At 42.1% G+C, this 23,370-nt stretch overlaps 1 protein-coding gene across 4 annotated transcripts in view; it reads right to left on the bottom strand.

Moving 5' to 3' along the window:
- Window positions 1–23,370, bottom strand: part of LRRC3B (leucine rich repeat containing 3B) — an 84,853-nt gene that overhangs the window by 41,700 nt on the left and 19,783 nt on the right. For 2 of the 4 annotated variants that reach the window (XM_036332786.1, XM_036332788.1), the window contains exon 2: window positions 15,832–15,918. The exons of 1 other annotated variant lie outside the window; for it this stretch is intronic. The gene's annotated coding sequence lies outside the window, so the exon portion shown is untranslated. Of the gene's footprint in view, window positions 1–8,074; window positions 8,148–15,831; window positions 15,919–23,370 lie in introns of all 4 variants that reach the window. One more of the 4 variants, XM_036332787.1, reaches the window with a different exon arrangement.

The following is a 23,370-nucleotide window of genomic DNA, read 5'->3' as shown; positions in this document are numbered from 1 at the left end:
GAGAAAATGAGACATAGAGACATGCAAAAGTTTACCAAAGGAACAAACAGTAAAATGAAGATGTATGTGTGTGTGTTAACTAGGGGGAGACAAAAACATTACCAATATGAGCTGTCAATATGTCAAACTGCAAAATGAATTCCACAAATTACTATTGGGAATGAAGCAAAGACAACACTTCACTCTGGCACATAAATATTCCCATCAAATGTGCCCCTTTCTCAAAGGCAGAACATGACTTATTAATCAGTACAGAGCTTTATTTATTAAACAGGAAGAACTATACATTAATCAGTACTAATGCATTTCAATATTTCAACAGGTCTGCTGGGACCAGACGCATTAGATGAATATCAGTTCTAGCAAACAAGGATGTTTTCCTTGTATTAAACTCTCATCACCGCCGAAACCGGTTTGGCTCAGTGGATAGAGCGTCGGCCTGCGGACTGAAAGGTCCCAGGTTCGATTCCGGTCAAGGGCATGTACCTGGGTTGCGGGCACACCCCCAGTAGGAGATGTGCAGGAGGCAGCTGATCGATGTTTCTCTCTCATCGATGTTTCTAACTCTCTCTATCTCTCTCCCTTCCTCTCTGTAAAAAAATCAATAAAATATAAAAAAAAAAAAAAAAAAAACTCTCATCACCAAGCTGAAAGATGCCTGCAAAAGTGGGAAAAGCCTGAGGAAAGTGCCTGGAAGAGGTTTTATACTGGTGCCTTTGTACCTGGAGGGGCCTAACACCACCCAATCTACTCCCATCCTCTTGCCCCTGATGCATTGGGAGCAAAAGTGACAGAATAGCAGAGTCAGCACAGAACTCACTTCCTCTTCTGCCCAAAGGTTCAGTCTCTTGATTCTTAGAAAGACTCCCTGAGTAACAGAGATGCACATACTCACATCTCTCTTTTCCCTCTGCTCCATTTGACTTCAGCTGCTTGGTATCCAAAACAAGAGAAATCGCAACAGGAAAGATCACTTTCAGGCTTTCACAAAAATAAGAGAAATATCAATGGGCCTCAACATCTCACCATAATCTGAGAAAAGGTTGTCTGCTGGGGAAGAAGGCTGGGTTGTGGGTAAGAGTAAGAGGCAATCGTGGGAATCAAGAGATTTCCCCACCACCAAAGGAGTTACTCTCTCCAAGAAATTTATAGTTACAGACTCAAATCCCAGTTTGAATAAAACAGAGCATAGTATCTCACACACACACACACACACACACACACACACACACACACACACAAAATATCTATCTATCTATCTATCATCTACCATCTATCTGTCTATCTATCAATCACCTATCTAAAGACATGGACAGAAACTGATCAACATGAACAATGCCATAGCTACAGCAGAGTTGAGGAGCTGGATGGTAGAGAGATTTCAGAGGGGGGTATGAGGTTGCCAGGGTATATTGGAAATGAGGAGATGTTAGGGGCTAAATGGTGGCCCATTAAGGGGACATAGAAACAGAAACTATTTATTAATCAGTACTAATGCATTTCAACATTTCAACAACTGGCCTGGTAGCCAAGCATATCAAATGAATATCGGTCCTCGCAAACAAGAATGTTTTTCTTTTACTAAACTCTTCAAATCCCAGAATGTGGAGCCCAAGTAGGGCATGGAAGAGAGTCTAAGGTCAGTAATGAATTAAATTGATCATAGTGATCTAGAAAACAAAGATGATAGGGCAGACCAGCATTAATAACTAAAGAAATGACTCAATTATCTAACTCAAGAGAAGACTAAAGAGGGACTCTTGCTGAAAGATCTGAAATTTACATTTCCTTAATGGCGAGGTTAATATGACCAGTTTTCTGGAATGGATACTAGTAAGTAAATGCTGGGGTGATATGTTAAGGACAACAGCATTTCTCAGAACAGCATTTCTCAGAAGTGCCTCAGCACCCTCAGATAATTATTAAGAGTTTCTGAGGAGTCACAGAGATCAGAACCTAGAATGTGGAGAACAGTCATGAGGGCAAGTTATCTGGGCAGGATGAGTGAACTCTCTTCATTCTCGATTTATCTGCGCTTTCCTGACCTTCCAGCCTTTGCAAGACAGAAATGTCAGAGTCCAACTTTGGACTTCGGTCTAGAGCTGAAGGAATCTAAGAAAATCAGAACATGCAGTTAAGAAATTGATGGCAGCTGCATTAAAGAAAAATGATGATGTAATTGTTTGGGTTCTCCTTTTATTAAGTCATCTTTAAAGTGTTACCTATTCACATGCATAATATTTATTCCTTCTTCTTTGTTCTGTTTTAAAGGTGCTAATTTATTTAAGAGAGCTCATTATATCCAACTCTAACACTTATTCTCAAAGAATTGTCATGACTTTTAGCCTAAAAGGAAACAAATTCTGATCTGGCAAAATGAAATGAAATAGAATAAAATTCTGGTTTAAAATTCACTAGCTTTGCTGCCATGGCAATTATAATTTTTTGATTGCATAATCAGGAGGTACCTCTACCACATACATCCAGGAACCAGAGGCATAGAAATAAATCTTGGCCCAAGTAACACAAGCAAAAGCCCCATAAATTCGTCCTCCTTATGTATTGTCCTCTATTCTCAAGTTCGCTGAATTCTTGGGCTGAGTAGGGTTGTAGTAATATAATGATGGGAGCCCTGTTTTATCTCCCATAAAACAGAGGAAGAAAAGAATGTGCAGCTGGAACATTAAGGTTCTAAGAAAAGTGAGGACTTGTGCAGAGTGAGAAATACGCTGGAGTGAAACAAGGCAACAAGAAAAATCAAGGGCTAAATCTGAGTGTAAAATTCTATGATGAAATTGATTTCATGATGAAACACTTTTCCAGATGAAGAGCTAAATGCAAGAGGCATTGGAGAATCATTTCAGTTCAGATGGGCTAACACTGGAGAGAAGACTACAGGGAATAATATTTCACAAAGCGGGAATGAATGAAATCAGCTGGTGCATCTTCCATTGATTTTTAGTCTCTACAGAACATTCTATTTTCAGAAAACCTAAAGAAAGCAAATCCAAAATGATTTTTCGGTTTGTTTTTTGTTTAAGTGTCCAGGCAAAACAAGTTCTTCCTGAGGAAGCAGCAACAATATAGAAATGTAAACTAAAGAGACATAAGTTGGCTATTGACACAATATTACTTAAAATATCCCAATAATAATCAAGTACTTCCATCGAATCCTAGGTTCTGTCTGCGCAGTTGTATATAATCTATACAATTTTACATGCATCATCTTATTTCGACTTCCCAACAATTCCAAGAGGTTGCCAGGGCATCATTAGGCCCATTTCATAGATAATGGAACGGAGACAGAGAGAGTAGAGGACTTATTAAAGGACAAATACAAATTGTGGAACCTGAACTTGAACTCACATGTCCTTGCCACATGCAAATCCAGGAAAAGGATGGTAAGAGAGTACTCTCAGCAGCCAGCCTGCTGGATTTGGGCCGTGTAAGAAATTAACCTCCCTATAACTCAGTTTCTTTACCTATAAAGTGGAGATAATAATAGTACCTACTTCATAGGACTGTTGTAAGGATAAAATAAGTTAATATTTGCAAAGTGCTTGGCACCTCATAAGTACCATGCATGTGGCTGCTATTGTTAACATACATACACATATTTGGTTCCACCTCCCCTTTCAAACATAAAGATGTATATTTGTGAAGTTTTGTTTCCAATATTTATACTTGTATTTACTAAAGCTCTCAACGTGCTGAGCAAAATCATTAGCAAGTTAGCATCTGACACCAACCCAGGGCCTTAATTGTGTGTGGATCCTGATAAAGCCCTGCTCTTACAGCTCACCATCCCTTCTGTCAGGTAATTGATTATAGTCATGCTCAGCTCATCACTCAGATGGAATGAGATCTGTTACCTTCCTGTTTATTGTCATTGTAGATGCAATCTGCGAGTTGGAATAGACTGACAGCTGTCTGAGGGTGGGGAGAGGGGGACTGGATGAAAGAAGGTGGAGGGATTGGCCAAAGAACATATATGTATAATCCATAGATACAGACAACAGTGTGGTGATGGCCAGAGGGAAGGAGGGGTAAGGGCAGGTAAGGGGTGACACAGGAAGGTGGGCAAAGAGGGGTGGGGTCAAATGGGGACATCTGTAATAGTATAAACAATAGTCCTAACCGGTTTGGCTCAGTGGATAGAGTGTCGGCCTGTGGACTGAAGGGTCCCAGGTTCGATTCCGGTCAAGGGCATGTACCTTGGTTGCGGGCACATCCCCAGTAGGGGGTTTGCAGGAGGCAGCTGATCGATGTTTCTCTCATTGATGTTTCTAACTCTCTGTCCCTCTACCTTCCTCTCTGTAAAAAATCAATAAAATATATTTAAAAAATAGTATAAACAATAAAATAAATTTTAAAAAAAGATAAAGAGAATTGGGGCTGCCTAAATTGTGCAAACTCACAATGACCCAGAGGAGGCACTTTGTAAAATACTGTAGATTGAAAAAACATAAAATATCCCAGTTTCCCTCTGATTGTGAATTTTTCTCTATCTCCCCAAGTGCAGCCTGCTATTTACTCCCTTATCACAGAGGTCACGTCATCTGAAAAGGTTCTGTATAAAGAATGAGGCCTTGGTAAGAACGGGCCCTGCCTCGCCCACTCGCCCACTTCCCTTCTTCTCAAAGGGTGGTGGCTGGCCCAGGACCAGCAGGACCTGGGAGCTTGTGAGAAATACCAAACCCAGGCCCCACTTCAGACCTACTGCATCAGCATCTGCATTTCAAAAAGATCTCAGGTCCCTGTGCATGGAAAGTTGGAGAAGCACAGGGCTACCTCTCTGCAGGTGGTTTATTTGCAACTCCTCTTTTACTGGAAGGGTCATTTAAAAAATAACACCCTGATAGTTGTTCCGGGGCTAGTTAGTCAAGATTAGCAGAAATTTGATAGAACTGTGGTACACTTTAACAATCGTCTAGAACTAAAGACAGCCAGGCTCTTCCTGATTTTCTCTAATGTCTTTTGTTATTTACTTATGAAAGCTCGAAACAGCAGATGTGGCCTCACCTGCCACAACTCAGAAAAATACAAGAATGAGTCATCCCACTCCATAATTAGCAGAGCGGGCCTGCCTGTTGATTCATAGCTGGATGAGCCCAGAAATGAATGAAAAGCCAGGCCAGATAATCATCTCTCTGCAAAACTGGGCCCAGAAGGCAACCTGGAAGGTAATAAACACCTTGGCTGCAATGAAGAAGTTCCAAGAGACTCCATCCAGTGAAAAAAGGGGGCGGGGGAAGAAAAATAGCTTAATGAATCACTCTAACTCTAGAACTACTTAAAGCATGAAAGTCAAAATCTGTTTAAATGACTAACATCATCCATTCAGAGAAGAGAAGCGACTTCGCAGATAAGAAAGTTGTAATGGGATCACTCAGGACAAGCTCTACCCTCAGAGAGAGACATGGGAGCCCCAGAGGAGTTAGTCACTAACCATTACTGTGCCAGCCTCCTGGTCACTTCATCTTCGGCAAGAAAGTATATTTTAAAATTGAATATAATTCAGTAAGTGTCAATTAGGCAGCAACTATATACCTCGCGTGGTGGGAATTTCAAACATGGAGGCGATTCAGGCTCTTCTTTAAGTGCTCTGCAGGCACTCATGGTGTGAGTCAAGAGTGAGCCTCTGTTACAATTTTGAGAAAAATTATTATTTTTATGCATAAATACTCTGCTTCATTTGGTGAGGAGGGGAGGGCGAAGCTGGGAATGTAGGAAGCACTCTCCAGGCAATAGGTCCATGAGCAGCAGGCCCGGTGAAAATCAAAACCATAAATTTTAATATCTCTTTGACATTTAATGGTTTTCAAACACTTACGCATAGGCTACTGATTTGTAGATACTCTGGATCCCTATAAAGAAGATAAGGGAAGTGTTTTTCCTCCTGACTTAACAGAAAAGGCATTGCAGCTCAGAGAACGGAGTGAGTGAGTCATGCTTGCATAGACAGGAAGGGGCAGAAAAAGAATTTGGTCTCGGATTCTATATCCCAATCTAGGTCTTTGTGGACTCTCCCATGCAAAGTCCTAAGTTGCTTGCCAAGAATATCTACGTACCTTTCTTCACTCTAATGTTGACCTAACATTACCCTGTGAAGTAGAAAGCAGCAGACGAGAAGCTTGTCCAATGGCTCTAGCAATGGGTCATCAGGACTGAAGCTCCAATCTTTGGGTTCCTAAACTGGGGAGCTTTTCTCTGCTTTCCTGATGTGAGTACTCTCTGAAATCCATTTCCTGACCATCTTGGATACCTGGTTTGACTATATTTCATCGCTTTCCTTGCAATTCAGTTCAGCCATGTGACTTAATTCTGGTCAATGGAATGAGAGTGCAAGGTGGGCCTCTTCTAAGGCTTGGTCCATACAAGTGTCATGTGCACAGTCTTCTAAGCCTCCTCCCTGCTCACTAACTGGAATGGAGACAACAGTGACACTCTTGTCAGTCATGTATTGACACTAGCAGAGCCACAGTCAGCCTGAGTGACTGCAGGGAGCAAAGTTACCTTTGCCTTCCACCTCACCGCCAACCTCAAATTGCCCTGAACAATCACGTTTGGGTCAATTTGTTTTAATACTTGGATTATCTCGGCCCTGATACACAACCAGCCCTGCAATCCCGCTGTCCGGGGCATCAGCAGCAGCCGCATACCTCTCGCTCTGCTTCACAGAGACTCTCAGACCCATCCCTGCAGTGATTCTTTGGGACACCCATTAATTCATCCAGTCAAAATAACCCAGGGAGACGAGCAATCAGACACAGCTATTTGGAGGCAGCGTAGAGAAGTAGATGAGATCAGGCTTTGTGGGATAAAAATCTCAGTCTGAAGTCTAGCTCTGTTATTTATTAGCTGTGCAAACTCTGGCTGGTCCCTTAGCTTCTCTGAGTCTTGGTTTCCTCATTTTATAGATGATAATAAACAGCAATAATGTTATGGTGAACTTTTGTACTGATATTGAGAGAGAGAGAGAGAGAGAGAGAGAGAGAGAGAGAGAGAGAGAGAGAGAGAGAGAGAGAGAGAAACATTGATGTGAGAATATCGGTTTCTTCTCATATGTGCCCTGACTGGGGATCTAACCCATAACCTAGGCATGTGGGTGGCCTGACCATAAATTGAACTTGCAACCTTTTGGTGTACAGGACGATATTCTAACCAACTGAGCTACCCGGCCAGGGCTGTTATGTTGAATTTTAAGCCATATCACAACTTATATGATATGCTTGCACAGACCCTGCCACCTAAAGGATACTCGGTAATCTCTAGGCATTATTAATACGTATTTAGCATGTGCCCTGCTGACCTTTTCTGTCACCACAACACAGTTTGACTTGTGGCTGAAAGTATGGGTTGTCAATAATGGATCTAAGGCACGAGCTCTTTTTCATTTGGTATTCTAAAGAGGACACAGCTACGGACGACAGTTAAGACAAGGCGGTAAAGGTAAGTGCTGTTGAGATGAGTTAGTGAAATGAACAGAAGCACAGTTATCTCCAGCATGACTGGATTTTACTAATCATCCCAGGTCAACCTGCCAAGTAAGATCTACTTTTCAGCAAAATACCTAAGTCATGCAAGCGTAGAAGGTTCCAGATTGGATTTTACCAATAGTCTACATAAACAAAGCAGCATGTAACTCAAGATACAGAGAATATTATGCTTCTAAGAGGCTTTAAGAGAACTCCAGAGGGTTAAAAAGAGTTACATTTTCTTATCTGTTGGTAACTGGCTTAATGGTGATAGGGCCATAATGGTTGCTCTGTGACTGCCGGATTTCTTTCATTGCTATCTTTGCCTATAATTTTAAAACTTGACTTTGGAAACTTCCCATTTACCAAAGTGCTTAGTGAACATAACACAGACACACACGTGGACACCACAGGGTTTCCATTGCTTTCAACCTAATGAAACCATCGCCAAAATAAAATGTGCCCATACAAAACGATAGCCATGCAGTATATTATTTTCAAATTCCATGCCATGCCAGAGTCTCATGTTATTCAATATTGCATTTTCAAAAGGACAATCTCTAAGTGCAAGTATATTTAGTGACATCATATGTTACCTGTTAAAGTGCATTCACGTTGAGAGCAAGTACATCCTTCCTGGGATTATCAAACCATTAGGAGCTGCCTTTTCTGCAGGCAGAACAAAAGGGGATGATTAGATCTGATAGCACCTTCAAAGATTGGCTGTTGTGATTTTTACTGTGTTTCTCAGCCACGGCCCTTGCCGGTATTTTAGCATTAAAGCTGAAGCATGTTAAACTGGGACTCCATTCGCTGGGGTACCACTGAAAAAATGCTCATCACCCCCCTGCACAGACATCAAGGACCACGGGCCAAAGACTGGGTGCGTCTGCCTCTGAGCTGCCTCCTTTCCATTCCCTCTTCTCCATCCTAACGGTCGCCACCCTGCTTAGTGCTACTCTGTCCTGAACCCACTTGCAAATCTTCCCTTTTCGAGAAGAGACTAGGCCTCAAACTCAGAATCACTGGCAGGTGAGCATATCTAACAAGAAACGACTTGGTTTTATTTTTATGATATTATTTCCTAAAACTAAACTTCTATTTATGAAAAGTGATACTATTGATACCATTTTTTTCATTTAAGGGCATAATAGAAGTATTTGATAGATAGACAGACATATAGATATTGATACTAGTATTCTTTAAATAAATATTTAAGTAAAAATAAATCAATTTAAAGAAAAAAACATTAGGCAATTGTACACCAAAATACATGAAGATGTAAGGTAAAAACAAAAGTTAGGAAATGTCATTTTAAAGCAACATTAGCCTCCTAATGTGATATAGGTTTTATAGTTTCTTGTTTTCTTCTAAGCAATTCATTCACACTGGTGCTGTGTTCATGAAAAAATAAAAATAAAAGCCACTTTCTCTCTCCAATGGTTACCTTTGCCAATGAAACTATACACACTATTTCCTTGGCCTGACATCCGGCCCTTTACAGCATATTCTGATACTCCCTGGTATTCTCCTGCTGTTCCTTTATGCCTCCAGGCTACAGCCAAAAAAGAACTTTGTACTGACTCACCACCCACTTTCTTATTTCTCTTGTTGCTTAGGTTGTCCCTCTGCCTAGCTCACCCTCCTTACTCCCTGACAAAGAAGTTTCTGCTAGTTCTCTCGTCTCTGAAGTACTCCTAAGGCCTATGCACACTGCTCTTCAGGATTCATTATGCCCTACTTTCCTTTACAGCTGCGTATCAAAACCTCCTGGGAGACGTTTTAGATGACCGGTGCTTTAGCCCCAGCCTTAGACACTCTGGTTTAGTGTATAGCCTGGGCCTTGGACGATTTGAGATGCTCTCCAGGAGTCACTAGTGGGCAGCAAAGTTCAGGAACTATCGCTAGAGACATATGATCTTCTCTAAGCCCCTGCTTTGGACCTTTCAGCCTTTTACGTCTGTTCACCTTGGTACCGATGGAATGGCGGTGGGGAAACAATCAGGAATCCATTTCAGCATTCTGACCAGATCTGGGGCTGGGCTTGCTAAGTCTGACCTGGTCTTGCTCCAGCACAGCCCCATCTCTAATGAATTCCCATCATGATTCTATCACTTTATTGTGCAGGTTATTGGAGATAGATCACCAGAAACAGGAAGGCATCACATTCAGCCAGGCTTTGGACTGCTTCTGCAACTAGGAGATGTATCATGCAGGCTGTTCTAGGTTGTTACTTAGACATGTCTGGTGCCACAGGCAAGGATACTATGAACTCCTCCAATATCCACACGATACAACTCAAGTCTGTGTAAACTAAATGCCACCAATGAGGTGAATCGTTGTTTTCAACGTGGTGTCTTTCAGTATGACTGTGCCTAACACTTCCTGACACACATGGGTGCAGTCTGTTCCTCAAAACAAACAAGAGTGAGTTTAAATGGGTAACATCCTAGGTCATAGTAAAATCTAACCCCAGGCCCTGAGCTGTAATCAGAGACATGATTTAAGGGCCTAATACACCCAGCATGGTCAAGAGTTTCAAAGTCTCTGCTGGAATTCGGCTTATCTTAGTGTGATTTAAAGGACACCATCAGCTCTATATTCTGTGAGTTCTTCCTTCTGACAGTTTACAGGTTTTGTTTTATACTCCATCTCTCTCAGTCTCCCAGAGGCTTAAATCAGTGAGAGATGACATGTCAGATTCTCCAAAAATATTATTAATGACAGGCCAATTTCTGAACTCACATGTATAACCAAGCCCATCTTTGAGAATATTTCAAATCAGTCTTTTGGCTGTCTTTGTTACTCTGCCTGTAGAAAATGTCAGAAATTCTAGGTTTCATGGAAAAACCATCATAATACAACATGAGGTAGCCAAACTTAATGTCAGAGATGCAAGTCATTTTCCTTTCATTAATTCCCACTAATAGCTTCTTCTTACCTCATTTTTCTTTTCTCCCACCTATGTCGCTTCAATTGTTTTTTAAATCCAGGCTTTTAGGCACTTTTGTTCTCTCTCCCCTAGTGTATCCATTCACATCTTGCTCATTCTATTGTCTCCAGCTCAGCTCCTGGGGTGGCCTCTCACTAAGCACGTATCTATCTACCAAGGATGCTCTTATCCCTTCACCTCCTCCCTGACCTTGGCAATGCTTTGCACTGATGGCAGTGAAAACAGTTTCCAGCACAGTAAGGCTACAGGCTTACACCACAATAAAAGCGGCATGCATATGGATCAGCCTAGGTCCCCGAAAAAAAAACCAAAACTGAAAATGTTTTGTAGTACTGTAAAATTTAGGACGATGGTTTGTCCACTTTCCTTAGTGTTGTTGTAACTCTGTTCTGCTGTTACAACTGAGTTAGGTGCATTTCAAACTGGTAAATAACAGAGGATGCACTTTAAAAAATGTTTTGTCTTAATGTCTCTAAAACATCGATAGATTGTTTTTAAAAAGTGGGGTTGTGGGTGAATGGTGCAAAGTGTGAGGCAAAATAATGAGTATCTCTGCAGAGGCATACTGAGTCAGGGACATTGGAAATGGCCCGTCCTCTTTATGCGCGGTTGACTCTGGACTAACGGATTCCTACACGCCCTCCCCCAAGCACCTTTATTCTTGCAGAACTTGAGCTGAGTGTGTTCTCCTACCCTCTGGAGGCTGGCATTTAGTTCCCTGGCTCCGCTGTGCTATTCCATTTGCTTCTTGGTTCTGCCCCACTTCACAGCTGTGCGATGACACCTAACACTTCCCGGCAGCAGATGCTGGGAGAAGCTGGTGCCAAAGCAGCCGAGGCTGTGAGAAATGCAGTCCCCAGCTGTCCTTCCTTCCCAGTCCCAGGGACAGGACGGGCTTAGATGTCACACAAGTGTGGTTGTTTTGTCACCTATAACAAGGCCTTTTTGAGAATTCATTGAGATAATACATATTAAAGGGCCTAATTATAGTAAACTCTCAATATATGGTCACTTTGACGATGCTGCCCCCTTCTGAGTTAGGTTTGCAGGCTAAATAGGTGGGTAAGGAAGTTCGGGTGATTTTCCATCTATTTCAAGAAAACCACATTCTTTAGGCTAGGCAAACAGTACTTCTGTAACCCATTTGTTTGGAGAGAAGACAATCAATGAAAGGTGTCTGTGGGATATATTATGACACTTCTCTCATTCATTCACTCAACAAGTATTTATTGAAAGATGTCCAGGATACAGCATTGATGAAGCAAATTTCCTGTTCCTATGGAAGCTGAGACTAGCAGAGGAGACAAATACTAACAGGTGAACACACACACACACACACACACACACACACACACGCTCACGTTCTTCAGTAAAACAAGCACATCTGATGCAGGGGAACTCTTACTCTACATGCCTCTAGGAGTAATCATTTTAACATACCCTCCTCTATATGGAAGAAATGATTATCCATGATAATCATGAAATGGAGCAAACATAACTGCATGTATAAACTAAAATGTACACTCACCACTCTAGCTGGTTTGGCTCAGTGGATAGAGTGTCGGCCTATGGACTGAAGGGTCCAGGTTTGATTCCGGTCAAGGGCACATACCCAGGTTGCAGGCTCGATCCCCAGTAGGGGGCATGCAGGAGGCAGCTAATCAGTGATTCTCTCTAATCATTGATGTTTCTATCTCTCTCCCTTCCTCTCTGAAAATCAATAATAAAAAACAAAGTTGTTTTATTTTTTTAAAAAATGTACACTCACCAAACAAAATTATATAGCTGGAAATAGCTAACAGTTAAACACCAAGAAAAACCACAAGTGGTCACAGAAAATGGCAGAATTTTTGCAACTCAGGTTCTATTTAGTTTTACAACCACAGTGCTCCACTGTTTGCTCCAAATCTACTAGATTAATGCAAACATACACAGTACTACTGGGCTGGCGCCACCAGTTATGCGAGAAGCAAGAGAAGGATCTGGAACCATTCAGTTTTTCTTTGTGAGTGGGTAACTGAGGCTATGTGTGACAGTCTGCATATCTGGGACTTCTCCGAATTAACTTCTGTGTAGAATACAGCATTTATTCAATAATAATAATAACAACAATAATAATGGTGATGTGCTAATTTGGAGCTTTCTTATACTATTAAAATTTAACAGTAATAAATATGCATATTGTGGGAGGAAAGAGTACTTCATTACTGACAGTGTTTAGAAATGCTGGTGTTTGCTGATCAGAAGCAGAACAACTCTTAGTTGGTTTCATGATAGTTCTAAATCTTCTATGTGCCTTTATTGCCTGCCCCACAGTAAGCTGCTATACTGCCCCACCCTAGATATGCCATTTACGGGCTGAGCTGGGCGGCCCATTTCTCCCCATTTCTGGATCTAGCATGCTCCCGCTTCCAAATATGTTTCACACTCTCTTTCCTGGGCCTTTCAGACCCTGGCTACAACAGCCCATATTCTGGAAGTAAAGTGACCTGATACGGTTTCCGAGGTTCAACAGAAAAGCTTAGTTGACTCATGAGTCAGGCAGAAAAAGTCAAGAACCATATGATTTCATTCACATGTGGGAATAAAACTGAAAGCAACAAATGAACAAACACGATAAATAAAGAAAAACTACACAGATGATTGTGTGGTAGTTTCCAGAGGGAAAGGGGTTGGTGGGATAATAAAGGGTAAAGAGTGTCAAATATATGTTTATGGAAGGAGATTTGAGTTTGGGTGGTAAATATCAATGCAATATATAGGTGATGTATCATAGAACTGTACACTTGAAACCTATGTCATTTTACTAACCAAAGCTACCCCAATAAATTTAATAAAAAGTTTTTTTTTAAAGAAATGGAAGCCACTTAGGCTTCCTATTTATTAGAAAGAGACTTACATCACTTTTGAGAACAAATAACAAATATTGCAGAATACTTATCATGTGTCAGATGGCAAGCTATGCAGTGAATAGAGGTACACAAAGTTATGAGACATGGTCTTGGACCATAAGACATGTAGTCTTGGAAACAGCATATAAAAGGGAAAATAGAGCAAATAATCTCAAGATAAAAAGTTTATTTAAAAGGAGGGATTATTGTAATCAGAGGTGGTCAACTACTTGCATTAGTTCTTGACCTGGGTCTAGAAAGGATGCAATAGGAATGGACAAGTAAAAGGGAAGAGAAGGGAGAAAGTCTTAAGCAGAGACTACATCAGTGGCATAGAAAATTTAGAGTATGTGCCAAGACCATCAGTAGTGTGTATGACATCCAGCATGAGCACTGAGATGCAAAATGAAAAATATTAGGAGAAGGCAGAGGCTATGGTTGGCCTTGAATTCCACCATGAAATATATTTGGAGAAGGAGAAGGAGGCCATGGTTGGCCTTGAATGCCAGGTTAAGGAATATGACTTAATCGATAGCTGAGAATCACCAAGTACTTTAAGCAAGGAAGTTACCAACTCAAAGTAGCATTTTGGGAAAATGAATCTGGTGGTAATCTGAAGTAAGGCCTGAGGTAGAGGAAGAAGGTGAAGAACAAGCAAATCTGAGAACAGGCATAAACTGATAGAAACCTAAACTGAGGGAATTCTCCTTCAAATAGAATGGGAATATAAGATCTTAGGTCAAAAACCATAAAATTAAAACTCAGAGTTTAATTTTTTTAAATATGGGGAATATGTGAAAAGGACCTGGAGAAAACTGTCATATAACGGGCATCTAGAAAAATTCTCTTTACTTGTTCTTGTGGTGTTCTGAACTAAAGACGAAATGTTCTGAACTGAAGTTTCCAAAGAAACAGCACAGAGAAGTCAGAGGGGCAAAGCATTCTCTTTGAACCTTGGAGCTCAAATGTTAGTTTCTTCACAAAGGCCAGTGGAAGCTTTTCATCCTCAAAAACATGCCAGCAAGGGAAAGAATCACTCATGTGATGTTTCAAGGAAATTCTGTCTAGTGGTTGGTCCTACCTGGGGCAGCCTGGCCTTGAGTTAGATGATACAATATGAAACCCTTGGACCCCTTTAAGATCTACTTTCTATTTCTAATTGTTTTTTAAAAAACATAAGGAGCTTCAAAAATAAATAACAAAAGAGGTTTGCTTGAATCCTCTGAATGAGCTGTATTCGGGGCTGGATTTAATTTGTGATTTCTCCTGTGCTGACTTATTCACCACTCCTCTTTAAACAAAACTCCTTACAAGAAATCTTCAGTTCTCCAAAAGAATAAAAATTGCCAGTTCTTATTTTTGAGTTGCCTAAAGGGAGAAATGTGAGTTTAAGAGAATATACACAGTGTAATTCATCATTTTAAAGTATAGCCCATATTACAAATTTGATGTTTCAATTGTTCATTCTTTAAGTCACTCAAATAAAAAAATTATATAATTAAAACATTTTGCATCAAAATCCTGTGCTATATACTTCTTTTTTCAGTAGATCTGAGTATTTTTATAAGGTTTCTCTTGGGTGTTTAACATGAAAGCCCAGGTCCTGGGAGGTTTGGGCAGGATTCTGCCCCTCTGAGAAAGGGAGAGGAGAAAGCAGGTTGGCTGTGCACTCTCCTTTTTTTGGAGTCAGTTTACCAAAATTCTTATACTTCAAAATAGAGGGGGATGATGCATTTTGAGACCCACGGGTGAAGTAATTGTCCCCAAATTCAAAATATGGTTACATTTTCTTAAACTAGAAATGTCAAGTTCCACTGACCATTAAATGACCCCTTTCCTGGAAAAACTGAGATGGGGAGGGGAGAAGGCACAAGGCCCTTGAAAACAGTATTGTGTCTGCAAAGTGGCAGCGAGGAAGGGGTTTCACCCTCTGAAATCAACACAATTTGCTACCTGATTCAGCTTCTATCAGGATGATTTTCTCACTTGTGAAAAAACAGAAAACCACACATCTTTCTAAACATCATGAATAATGGATTGAGATTTCTGAAAACTCCCCTTCCTTTTCTCCACAATTTAAATCAAGCTGTTTCAAAGCCAACATACTACATGTTGATTGAAGACGGAAAAGGTTATAAATAGTAAAGGTTGAAATTTTTCCACAAAGGTAGGTAGATAAAAAAAAAAAAAAAAAAAGAATCCTTCTACTTTCCACGGGCAAGATGTCCCCGGCAACGCATTATCAGCACTGTCCTCCTCCATCACAGAGCTGCTGTCTTGAAAGAACACAAGGAACAGAAATGGGCCGTGGCCGTGGCCTTGGCACCAGCGTGCCTGCCGCCAAGCAGAACCCTCTGCATTTATGTCCTCCCTCCCCCAAACCAGGCATATGATACTGTTTTCTTTAGGCCTAACTTGGCACAGGGAGGCTGTGTGTAGCCTGCATTCTCAATACGGTCTCCCTCTGCTGCTGGGCATTGTGTAAATGCTGCCTGCTCTGTGTACTTACATCTCTAAACTGTAGGCTGAGTACCAATTTCCAAGCTGGAGAATCTTTCATCTTGCTTTAAATTCTTCCGAGTTTCATTTGAAACACCTGTCAATGAAAGGTATCAGGAGTTAAATTACGTGTCAGAAAAGCAAGACCTTTACAGAAAAAGCTGCCAAGGATATGAAAAGGGCACTTCAGTCTGGGGTGATGGGAAGAGGTGCTTCATGGATGAGGTAGAGAAGACTTAATAATAAGTATTTGATAATTTCCAAATGACTCCCTGAGATCTGCATCATCTGACCTTCAGAAGAGCCATGCAAGGCTCTTCCATCTCTCAGGGAGGTCCCAATAACTTCCATGCAACTAATATTTATTGAGCACCTAATATATACCAGTGTTGGTATACCCACAATAGTCAAGACTCTGCTCCCACAGGGCTCAGGGTGGAAACTGGGAGAAAGATAATACAAACAAACAAATAAATTATCAAGGTAACAAAAGACAGTGAGAGGAGCCATGAAGAAAACCCATCAGGGTAATATGTTAGAGAGTGACCAAGCGTGGGAAGGCTGCTCTTAGTGGTGGCATTTGAGATGAGAACTAAAAGTGAGTAGAAAGCCATGGGGTGATCTGTGGGAGGGACATATCCAGCAGAAAGAAGTGCAAGTACAGCAGCTTTGAAGCAGGAATATGCGTGGCATGTTCTACAGACAGAAAGAAGGGCAACACGCCTGATGGGAGCTGAGAGACAGAATGGTAAGGCAAAGAAGATGGAGGAGGAGGAAATGGGGTTCATATTTGTTGAATGTTTACAATGAGCCAGGCCTTGAGCCAAGTTCACAGTCATAGGTGGCACGGCTGGGACTGCAACCAGGTTCTCTGATTCCAAATCCTTTCGTTTATACCAATACCACGCTGCCTGGCCCACACCTTGCCATCTGGAAAGCCAGCTTTGGTTCAGTCAGGTGGAAACAGGGGAAGAGAAGGAACATTGATATTCAGAATCCTACATAGTTCCTTTTTACCTGCCGGCCTATTTCCTGAGTGATTTTTATATGTGGGGCATATGTTGACCTCCTTTTTAAAAACTGGAATTTCTCTCATGCTAAGTAATATTGGCCTCTGAGCCAGAGAATCAGCTGATGTATTCTATACTCTGGGGTAAACTGAAGCACGGCCGATAGAATATAATTATCAGATGTAACTGAAAAGGTGACTGAAAAAGAAAAAGATAAAATATATTGAATGCCTCCAGGAAATGAATCCAAGTAAATCTCGATCTGTGTTACAGGAGATTGCAATATAAGTTCCTTCCTCCCGCCCTCCTTTAAGTAAGTTTGAATACTCTCTCTCACTGCTTTCACATGAACTCAAATTGCTTTAGAAACCTGTCGTATTGAATTAGCCAAAGCAGATAGTAATTCAGAGGGGTGCCAATGTGGCATTATTGAAAATTGCTGGTTGGAAGGCTTCCTTGCAGCATTATTCAGGAACAATAACTCACTTTCATCACCGTGTGTCAGTAGGAGCAAATGATGAGCTTTGCGTGGTTTGTGAATTAAACTTCCTTAAAAGTCCATCATAAAAGATGAGAAGTACACAGAGAACACCTGCATTCGTCAACAAGAGCATAGGGGAACGAGAGCACACTTGTGCGTCGGCCACTCTGTTGTCACTTGGTGTGAAATACACCAGACACACTGACCCTGAGGCAGTCCAGCAGAACAGTCGGGCTTCAGAAGATTCTTGACCTTGACATCAGAGGCAAGCTCAAAGGCCGTGAGAATTAGGAATAAACAGCAGAGACATTTAAAGCAAAATAGCTCTTCCTTGTGATATTAATGATCCATCAGCTCCTCAGAGAAGCCTTCCACAAAACCCTGCTTCATCACTCCCTGTCACGTTACTCTCATACTTTCTTTTTCTTTATAAGACTTGGCAATTTTTTATATCACCTGATTCATCTCAGTACTTGCTTAGCTACTTCTGTCCCTCCCACTCAAGAACGTCATCTCCAGGAGAATTAGATCTTAACCATCTTCCTCTGCCCTAGGAACAATACCTGGACCATGTAGACACTCAATAAATAGTTATTGAAGGACTTCTGAATTCACAAACATTTTATTATACTAGAGCAGAGGCTATTCTATAATCGTATTGTTTTATCGGCTGTAATAGACAGGCCTATGCAAGCTAGAATCCAGGAAGTCACCATGAACTGGATTCGTCTTCGGGTCTGCTGCCCAGAGGCCCGCGTTATGTCTAATCGTTACTTGGTTGGTGGAGGGAATTTTAGTGGAGGAATAGCTGTGGAGCTGCTGTGGGTCTCTGCACCAATGTAAGCATGCTCCTTAGTGAGCTCAAGAAAAACGTCATCCCAAACCATCGACAAAACCAAAAGACAGCCTACTGAGTGGGAGACGATGTTTGCAAATGATAATCTGATAAAGGGTTAATATCCAAAATATGTAAGAAATTCCTATATCTTAACAACAAAAAACAAGCAACCCAATTAAAAAATGGGCAGAGGATCTGAATAGACATTTCTCTAAAGAGGACATACAAATGGTCAACAGATATATGAAGAGGCTTACCATCACTAATCATCAGAGAAATGCAAATCAATTGAAAATTGGTGCAGCCAATATGGAAAATAGTATGGGGAATTCATCAAACAACTAAAAATAGAGCTACCATTCATGCCAGCAATTCCACTTCTGGGTGGTATTTATCCAAAGAAAACAAAAATACTAATTCAAAAAGACATATGGCCCCTTATATTCATTGCAGCATTATTCACAAAAGCCAAGATATGGAAGCAACCCTAGGTGTCCACTGATAGATGAATGGATAAAGAAGAGGTGGAACACATATACAATGGATTATTATTCAGTAATAAAAAATCTTGCTATTTGCAATAACATGGATGAACCTAGATGATATGCTAAGTGAAATAGTCAGACAAAAAAAGATAAATATTGCATGATCTCACTTACATGTGGAATGTAAAAAATGATGAATAAGCAAAATAGAAACAGATCCAAAGATAAGAAAACAATCTGATGGTAGGCAAAGTGGAAGGGGAGATGGGTAAAATAAAAACAACAACAAAAATTTAAAAATAGGGTGAGGTGAGCAATAAGAATAATAATAATTAGAGGCTCAGTACATGAAATTTGTGCACAGGTAGGGTCCCTACGCCTGGCCAGCGATCAGGGCCCATCTGTGGGGCAACTGGTGGGGCGATAGGAGAGCCCCCACTGGCACCTGCGTTGGCTGGCCTGGGGCCTGCAGGCTGGGGGCAGCTCCTGCACTGAGCGTCTGCCCCCTGGTGGTCAGTGCATGTAATAGCGACCAGTCGTTCCACTGGTTGTTTGGTCAATTTGCATATTAGGCTTTTATTATATAGGATTTTTTAAAAAGTGTTATCCGATTCCTGAACACCTACTTCTTGATTTATACAGTGAAATTCTTAGATTACCTCTGTGACTTATCTCAAAAAGTCTAATATTTTCTTGCAGCTTTTTATTTTGAAAAATTTGAAGTCTAAGTCTACAGAAAAGGTGCAAGAATTGCACAGTGAACATTCAGATTAACCAACTGTTAATATTCTGTCACATTTGCTTTCCCTCTCCATGTACACACATCTATGGCATATGTTTAAATGTGAGCACATATGTTTATGCATCTGTGTATATGTATGTGCATATGTGCGTTATGTACATGTATATATCTGTGTGTGTATATGGGCATTATATGTGCAAGTGAGTATATGTGGATGTATATATACTTTGGCTTAAACTGAGAGTTAGTTGCAGATATTGATGTATTTCATCCCTAAATATCTCAACAAGATTATTCCCTCATACTATAATTACCATATTCAGAAAATTTAATATTTAGAAGTATACTATATTCTAATACAAAGTTGGTTTTCAAATTTCCTTAAGTATATCCAAGTGTCCTTTATAATTTATTTTTTATCCAGGGTCCAATTAAGGACCATACATTACATTTAACTAGAGGCCCAGTGCACAAAATTCATACATGGGTAGGGTCCCCAGGCCTGGCTCGTGATCAGGGCCGATCTGTGGGGCAACTGGCAGGGTGATGGGGGGAGGGCACCCACTTTGGTCAGCCTGGTGCTGCCTGTTCCCTGATCCCACCTGCTGCCACCACCACTGATTGCCTCCTGCTGTGGGGCTACTGTCAGCCTGGGGCCTGTGGGCTGGGGGCAGCTCCTGTGTTGAGTATCTGCCCCCTGGTGGTCAGTGCATGTCATAGTGACTGGTTGTTCTGCCGTTCGGTCAATTTGCATATTAGGCTTTTATTATATAGGATTGTCATATCTTTTTAGTTTCCTTTTGTTTAGAATGGTTCCCCAGACATGGTCTTTTGGGCTTTGTTTGTTTTTATTTGTTTTGGTCTTTTATGACATAGAGATTTTTATAGAGTCCAGTTGTTTTACAGAATTTCCCTTCATTTTAATTGGCCTGATTATTTCACCTAACTATATCTGATTAAAGTCTCACATTTAAAGTACCTAACATGACCAATATAAAGTGAATGTGAAATAACTCAGATTTCCTAAAGGAATTTTCAGGCTGAAATGCCAAAACAATGAAGAATAAAACACTTCTGGCATATGTTTCAGATAGCACTTGATAAGACCTTTTCTGAATTGGTTAAAATCTTCAAAATACAATTAAGTTAGTGCTTCCCACATGTTAGTCACTCACATGCTCCCTTCAAGAATTTTGTTGCATCCAAATTCTGCCGGTATTAACATTAATGCAATCATTTAATTCAATTGACTTATTTAAATTATTTCTTAACCTAAGAAATAATATTTATATTAGTGGTTTTGCTATGCTTAGTGTATATTTCTAATGCCTATCAAAGTATACATAAATATCAAAAAAATATTTGTGTGTATCTAAAACTACCTCCCATACCATAATGGAGTACTTAGGGAAACTCTGAGTAGAGTGTAATCAAATTGGTGTGTGTGTGTGTGTGTGTGTGTGTGTGTGTGTGTGTGTTTATGTGCATGTAGGTAGAGTTGGCAGAAAAGCCTGCCTTTTCAAGAACTAAGGGAACAAGAAGGTGCCATGGTTGGCAGGCCAAGCTGGGGATAGCATCCAAACAAATGACAAGACCTGCAGCTCCTGAGAGACCGAGCATCTATCTATAATCTCCTGATGCAGATTGATTGCTTCTCCATTCATTTCCCAAACCCTTAACCAGCAAGACTGAAAACGAGGCTCAGGAAAAGGCTTGTTAGGCAAACTCTGACACTGATGGAAGATCACTCTTTATGGCTGTAAAATATGCATACTGGATCATAGGATTCCTGATCTTTCACACCCTCTACATTTCCCAGGAGGAGATAGAGGCCCAGAAACAGTAAGCGAGTTGTCCAAGATCACACTGCCAGTTGGTGGCAAACCAGGAACTCCATCCACAACTTCAGATGCTCAGACCAGTTCATTCCAATCCCCATGCTGAGGCCTGAGCCTATATAGCTATCTACACTAATAAAAGAGAAACATGGTAATTGGCGTACGACCGCTACCCTTTTCATTGGCTAATCAGCGAGATATGCAAATTAACTGCCAGCCAAGATGGTGGCCAGCAGCCAGGCAGCTTGAAACTAGCATGAGGCTTGCTGGCCTCAGTGACGGAGGATTCTTGGAGGAAACCAACGTTCCCCGCCTGCGGCTGCAGGCCTCTGAGCAGGCAGTTTAAGAAACATTGTAACAAATACCGCCGGACTTCAGCCAGCAGATTCGCAACATTGTAAGCAAAGGCCAGAAACCTACTTTCAGCAGAGGCCTAAGAGCTGGAGCCAAGCCTCAAAGCTAAAGCTGGCCCAGAATAAAAAAAGAAAAAAGAAAAAAAGGAGCGGTTGGGAGCTTCAGTCACCCCCAGCCTGAAAACAGCCCTCAGCCCCTCACCCAGGCTGGCCAGGCACCCCAGTGGGGACCCCCACCCTGATCCGGGACACCCTTCAGGGCAAACCAGCCAGCCCCCACCCGTGCACCAGGCCTCTACCCTATATAGTAAAAGGGTAATATGCCTCCCAGCACTGGGATCAGCGGAGCCGCGAGGCCTCCCGGCACCGGGATCAGCATGACAGGGGGCAGCGCCCAAACCCCCTGATCGCCCTGCAGCTCTGTGTGTGACAGGGTGCGGCACCCCAACCCCCCCCCCCCCCCACGGGCCCTGCTCTGTGTGTGACGGGGTAGAGCCATAACCTCCCCATCAGCCCTGCCCTGAGTGTGACAGTGGCGGCGCCCCAACCCCCTGATTGGCCCTGCTCTGTGGGTGATAGAGGGTGGCGCCCTAACCCGCTGATCCGCCCTGCTCTGTGTATGACAGGGGACGGTGCCCCAACTCCCCTATCGGCCCTACTCTGTGAGTGACAGGGGGGAGCTCCTCAACCCCCTGGTGGGCCCTGCTCTGTGCATGACAGGGGGCAGCGCCCCAACCCCCTGATTGGCCCTGCTCTGTGCGTGACAGGGGGTGGTGCCGCAACCTTCCCATTGACCCTGCCTTGAGTGTGACAGGGGGCGGTGCCCCAACCCCCCAATCGGCCCTACCCTGAGCGTGACTGAGGGTGGCATCGCAACCTCCCAATCGGCCCTGCTCTGTGCATGATGGGGCGGTGCCCCAACTCCCCAATCGGCCCTGCTCTGAGCCTGACCAGGGGCTGCACCTAGGGATTGGGCCTGCCCTCTGCCACCTGGGAGCAGGCCTAAGCCAGCAGGTCGTTATCTCCTGAGGGGTCCCAGACTGCGAGAGGGCACAGGCCGGGCTGAGGGACAAATTTTTGTGCACCGGGCCTCTAGTTTATACATAAAACCATATATATATATTATATATACACACACACACACACACACACACACACCATATACATATATAAAACCATATTTACACACACTCACATATAACCAAATACACATATAAACCACACATATACACACACATGTATATATATAAAAAAAACCCCATTCTGGCTTCCTGAGTCCATCCTAACTTCTCTTTCAACCACAAATGTGTCCAAGCCTTGTCATCTTTTTTAGTCACCAAACGGCCATCTTTCTCTGTCCCTGCATGTGTGAACTGCACAGCCTACATTCAAATGCTTTTAGTAACTCTGGCCACCCCAAATTCTACCCATGTATGATCATACTATAAAAACTCAGATTTAAATACCCCAGATCAGGGCTAGGCCTCCCACCTCCTTTTCCCCTCCTTTCTACCTCAGGTCAAACCCTTGTGGAATAGAAGGCTGGCCCAGGGATGGATTGAAAAACACCCCACACTTGGACTGGTAAATATCCAGCCATTCATTGGCTCAAGACTCTCCCCTCTCTTTCATCCCCACACCTAATTGGTTACTAAGGTCTACGGCACCAGTCAACTGAGCATCTCTCTCCATCCTTGATTCTCCTTCCTGGCTGATATGCCTTGGTGCAGGCCCTATTTTCCTCCCCAACACTGTTAGAAGAACTCCTTTTTGTAGCCCTGTGCACTGCCTGCCCACCAAGC

The sequence above is a fragment of the Myotis myotis genome, unplaced genomic scaffold, assembly GCF_014108235.1.
Source record: "Myotis myotis isolate mMyoMyo1 unplaced genomic scaffold, mMyoMyo1.p scaffold_m19_p_13, whole genome shotgun sequence".
NCBI classification, from domain to species: Eukaryota; Metazoa; Chordata; class Mammalia; order Chiroptera; family Vespertilionidae; genus Myotis; species Myotis myotis.
The sequence above is the reverse complement of the archived record's forward strand: the minus strand, read 5'-3'. Positions and strand labels throughout refer to the sequence as shown.